Source organism: Alexandromys fortis, unplaced genomic scaffold (genome assembly GCF_014885135.2).
Source record: "Alexandromys fortis isolate MF-2015 unplaced genomic scaffold, M_Fortis_MF-2015_v1.1 scaffold_3, whole genome shotgun sequence".
Taxonomy (NCBI): domain Eukaryota; kingdom Metazoa; phylum Chordata; class Mammalia; order Rodentia; family Cricetidae; genus Alexandromys; species Alexandromys fortis.
The window spans coordinates 16136350-16142013 of NW_026067909.1; positions in this window are offsets into that span (position 1 = coordinate 16136350).

Genomic DNA, 5664 nt, shown 5'->3' on the forward strand with positions numbered 1-5664 from the left:
TACCCAGACTAGCAACCTCATTTGATCCCTGGCACATGTAGTGAGTGGAAGGGGAAAACCGACTCCTACCAGCTGTCCTCTGACCTCCACGTGCGTGTCGGTGGCACATGTGTGACGCACACACAAATAGATCTGGCATCCACATGCATGTTGGCAACACCTGTGTGATGCATATACAGTAAGTGGATATAAACACGTGTGTGTCGGTGCACATGTGTGATGTACACAGTAAGTGGATATAAACACGTGTGTGTTGGTGCACATGTGTGATGTACACAGTAAATGGAGGTAAACACGTGTGTGTTGGCGCACATATGTGAAGCACACACAGTTAGTGAATCTGACATCCACATGTGTGTCGGTGGCACATGTGTGATGCACACACAGTAAGTGGATGTAAAACTGTTTTAGCAGCGCGGCTGTTCTGCCATTAACTTTCAGAGTTAGCGGAGAGCACACAGTCTCCAGCTGTCACCCTAACTCCAGAAGCACCTAGGCTCCAAATGCCACAGGACTCACTGGCCCTAGACTGGCTGGCTCTGCCTTTAGGCATATATGCATTCAGATAGATATATATATATACATACATACATACATACATACATATATATAAAACCGTGTTTTCAGACCCCTGAGTGCCTACCCTCTAGACGGATCTTTTCACATTCTCATGTATGTGTGGTATGCATGTTTGCAAGCATGTGTATACATGTGTGTAAGTGTGTATATATGTATGTGTGTATGTATATGTGTGTACATGCATAGGCCAGAGGTTGATATAAAGAATCATTCTCAATCTTCCATCTTGCCCATTGAGGCAGCATCTCTCCATCAAACCCAGAACTCACCAAATGGTTGGCTAGTCTTGCTAGGTAACTTACTTTGGGGATCCCACCCCGTGTTCTGAAGCTGGAATTACAGGCAAGCCAGCATGTCCACTCACCATTTATGTGGATTTTGAGAACTCAAACTCTGGTCCTCACAATTTCTGGGCAAGTGCGCTTTAACTGCTGAGCTCTCTCTCCAGTCCCAGGTGGGTCTTTTTAAGGAGGAGCCTGACCTTGTCACCTTATTAGCATGGATTCCACATGCTTGCTTCCTGAATAATTCAAGGGCTTCTGTGAAGGACAAATTGCACAACATAGCACATGTGTGGGTTTGAGGAGAGCTGTGTGTGCAGATCTGAGCAGGCGGCCAATAGAGTGCTGTAGGACAATCTCTGAACACTGGAAAGGTTTGTCCCTCAAGCTGGTTTGATAAAATGCTGATTGGCCAGACAGGAAGCAGAAGGAGAAGGGCAGAGTCAGGAGATGCCCGCCAGATGCTGTGGAAGCAGGAGATGAACATGCCATGCTTGTAAAGGTACTGCCGTGTGGCAGAGCATAAATAAGGAATATGGGTTAATCCAAGATGCAAGAGCTAGTTAGTAATAAGCCTGAACTATTGGTTGAGCATTTGTAATTAATATAAGACTCTGTGTGGTAATTTGGGAAGTAGCTGCTGGGTATTTGGGGCCAAGTGGCTCCAAGACAGGAAGCTTCCGCCTATATATGGCACTTCAATATGAGGCCAGAATTTCCATATAAGACCCACAAAACCTAAAAAAGGATTCTAAACACACAAAAACAGAGTCAGACTGGGCTCCTTGGTGACCACTTTTTCTCTAGTGTGCTCTGTTGCTGGCTTAAAGGTGTGGCTCCTTTAATAGATGGCTTCCTGACTCAGCATTATGACTCTTTCAAGAGGCTCTGCTATCAGGTCGTGGCACATGCCTTTAATCCCAGCACTGGAAGGCAGTCGGATCTCCATGAGTTTGAGGCCAGCCTGGTCTATAAAGTGAGTTCCAGGACAGCCAGCGTTGTTACACAGCTCTGGGGGAGGGGGGAGGTAAAGAGACTCTGCTGCCAACACTTTATGAGCAGCTGGTGGTATACTACTCAGTGGTGGCATGAATCCAGAAACTTCACAGAGTTGGAGCTATAAACGTTGTTCCTAGAGCTGGGGGTAAAATACCTCTACCATAAGACAAACCTCTCAAGGAACCAAGTAACGGGGCAGAGCCAGTCGCTAAAACTGTTGCTTTCGTCATAGCCACGCTGCTTGGCAGTTTAAAGACTTAGTGGTTAGTAAAAATAGAGGTGCAGTAAGAACAGATTTAGACAAAAAATTAAAAAAGCAAAAAACAAAAACTAAAAAAAAAAAACCCATAACCTAAGGACCAGAGAGAACGATTTTACACACTCAGCATAAGCCAGTCAGGTGGCTCAGGTTTATGCCCCCACAAGCCTGATGTTCACAGGACCTAGAGGGTGGGAAGAGAGAAGCAACTCCTCAAAGATGGCCTCTGACCTTCACGCTTGCACTTTGGCAAACCCTTGCTCTGACCGCAATAAATAAATGGTATTTAATATTTAGTTCCCAGCCTCCGTGCCCTTGTGAGGCTGGGAGTGGAATCCAGAGCTTTGCACTTGGTGAATTAGCACTCTACCACTAAGGTACATCCCAAACCCCAAATACTTGGATTTAGACCAAGCCAAGGAGCTACCCCAGACATGCAAGCTGCTTTGCTAAGCCTTGCCCCATCCTCCGAGGGAGGCACAGCCTCACCTCCTAATCACACAGATAGCCTAACCTCCTCCATCTCTGGCCTTACTAGATAGATCCTTAACCTTCCCCTTTGGGGCCCAGGCTAGCAATTTTAAATAGCCCTAGTGTGGCTCCACCTGCCTTTAGACCAACCAGGGTTCTTCCAGAGGAAGGCGCTGAGGTGGGGGTAGGTGGGAATGGAGGGGTTGAGGGGATGGGGCTTAACATGCCCCATAACTTTGCCCCCATACCAGGAGCCCAGTCACCTTCCCGCCTTACAACTGACTAGCCAGGAGCTTCTCAAAACTTTCTGTTCCCTCCACTTACTTGAGATGGTCTTAGAGAAAGGAAAACCAGCTGAGCGTGGTAGCAAAGTTTTAATCCTAACACTTGGGAAGCAGAGGCAGGCAAATCCCTGAGTTCCAGGTCAGCCTGGTCTAATAATGAGTTCCAGAACAGGCAAGGCTATGTAGGGAGGTCCTGTCTTGAAAAAAAAAACTTAATTAGTTAATTAATTATAATCATAAAAGCCTTCCAGGCTCATAAGAGAGGCTGAAGGCAAGCCAACCAGGGGGGTCCTCAAGCCTGAAACGCCATTGGATTTGCAGGGAGCTGAGACTCCTTTTCTGGTGCAGTCTTGATACTGAGCTCCCTCATGAGGCCTGGCTTTGGCTGGTGGGTGTGTTTTCGTTCACTGAGATGCTTTGGAGCAGTCTTGAGCTCACTGGATCTTTGGGTTCCTCTGTATCTGTGTCTGTGCAGATTCTTCTGAGTTTCTGGGTCACCATGGGCCTCCTTCCTGAATCTCTAGTTCTTTCCATCTGGATCCAAGAAATATTCTGTCTGTCTGTCTGTCTCTATCTCTGTCTCTCTCTCTCCTTGCTCCTGGTGCAGTGAAGAAGCTGAGTTGACTGCGGAGCCTTGGATAGCGTGCTAGGCAAATTGCTCTCTCACCCAGTCCTCTTTTTTATTATTGTTCTTTTTATTTTATGTATGAGTGTTTTGCACCATATGTGTGCCGTGCCTAGAAAAGGTGATGTCTGAGTCGCTGGCAGTGAAATTACAGATGATTGTGAGCCACAGTGTGGGTCCTAGGAATCAAACTTGGGCCCTTGGAAGAGCAGCCAGTGCTTGCCCCACCCCCACTCCATCCCCTTTTTACATTTTGAGTCAGGGTCCCAGGGTCCCAGTGTCTCAGACTGGCCTTGAACTCACTCAAGTAGTTCAGGTTTGTGCCCTGCGTGGCAGAGCTTCCAGGCCTGTGCTACACACTTGACGTCTCAGAACTGATGGCTCAGGACCCTGGGTCTCTACCTTTCATGGCTTTCTCCTCTCAAGTCTTCAGGTGTCCTTGGTGTCCGTGGTCCTCTTAGGTCCCTAAGGGGTATACGATGTCTTCTGCCTGTGCACCCCCAGCTCCCTGTGCCACAAGGCCTTCCCCAACCAAGCGTTTTCTCCATCATGGCAGATGATCCTCCCCTGCAGGCTTGCTGTCAGTCCTCTCCAGAAAGGAAGCTCTGAGCCCCCAGCTCACAGTCTAAGCATCTAAGGGTGCCGGCTGAGGAAACCCCACAAAGTGGGCAATGTTGAACAGCCTCATTTTACAAGAGAAAAATCCACTACTGAAAGAGAATTAGTTTTTCCCTGTTTTCTTTATTCACTCATAACCACATCTATATCACACCTTAATCATATCCCCCACTACCTGCCCCACCCCCTGCTCTATCCCACAAGCCCCCTTGTTCCCAGCAATCCCTGTTCCATTTTTTTTTTGTTTTGTTTTTTTTTTTTGTTTCTCTGTGGCCTTGGAGCCTGTCCTGGAACTAGCTCTTGTAGACCAGGCTGGTCTCGAACTCACAGAGATCCGCCTGCCTCTGCCTCCCGAGTGCTGGCCTGTTCCATCTTTTATGTCTTTTGTGCGTGGCCCATTTTACTTATCCCAGGTTGCTTACATGAGGGTGGATGAGGAGTTATTTACCCGAGTAAAGGCAGCTTCCTAGAGCTGCGCCACTGAGGATTATGGTCCCCAGCAGTTGCTAACCATCTCTAACCATCGCTAACCATTGCCAGTTTCACGGAGATGGGTGGGGCCTCACGAACCTCTCCCCCATCCATGATGAAACTAAAATCATTTTTTTGTAACTTTCCTTTTGTGTGTCTGAGTGTTTTTTGCATGTGTGTGCACCACGTGTTAGCCTTGTGCCTGTGGAGGTCAGGAGGGAGGGGTTGGATCCCACAGAACTGTAGCTATGGATGTTTGTAAGCCCGGGTGGGTGTTGAGAATTGAATCTGGATCTTGTCAAAGAACAAGTGCTTCTAACTGCTGAGCTGTCTCTCCAGGCCCCATGATGAAACATTAATGGGTCCAGTCTTGTGCAAGCAACTTCTGCTGCCTTGGGTTCCTGTGTAACGGCCACTCCATGTCCTGAACAGCATTCACCACGCTCCTGTCCTTTGGATCCTGACATTCTTTCAACCCTCTCCTCCTCCAAGTTCTCTGAGTTTTAGAAGGGGTTATATAGATGTCTCATTTAGGGCGGACCACTTAAGACTCAGTAGTATAATTTTTTTTAACCACAGAGGTTAAGCAACTTTCCGCTAACCACATAGCCAGCAAGCGGAGAACCAACTGTCTACCTGGCTGTCTATCAGGCCCAGCCTCCACAGAGCAGATCAGCTGGTGATCCTGGCTGGGGTCTGGTTGTCTAATTCAAGGATGTTTCTAGACAAAGTCTTGTTGGTTGTGTTTTTACTCTTTTGGCTCTTTGAGGGCCTGCCACCCGGCTCCTAAATAAACACACACACAGAGGCTCCTTCTTATTTGTGAATGCCCAGTAATTATCTCATCTACCTTTTGCTTCTGGGTTTTTATCTTTCTCTATTTCTGTATACCTTTACTTCTTACTCTGTGGCTTGCCGTGTAGCTGGCTGACTGGTCCCTGATATCCTCCTCTTCCCCTTTTCTCGCTTCCCAATTCTCTCTTACCAGATTTCTGCCTGCCACCCACGTCTATCCTTGATCCTGCCTAGCTATTGGTCATTGCGCTCTTTATTAGACCAATCAGGTGTTGTAGGCAA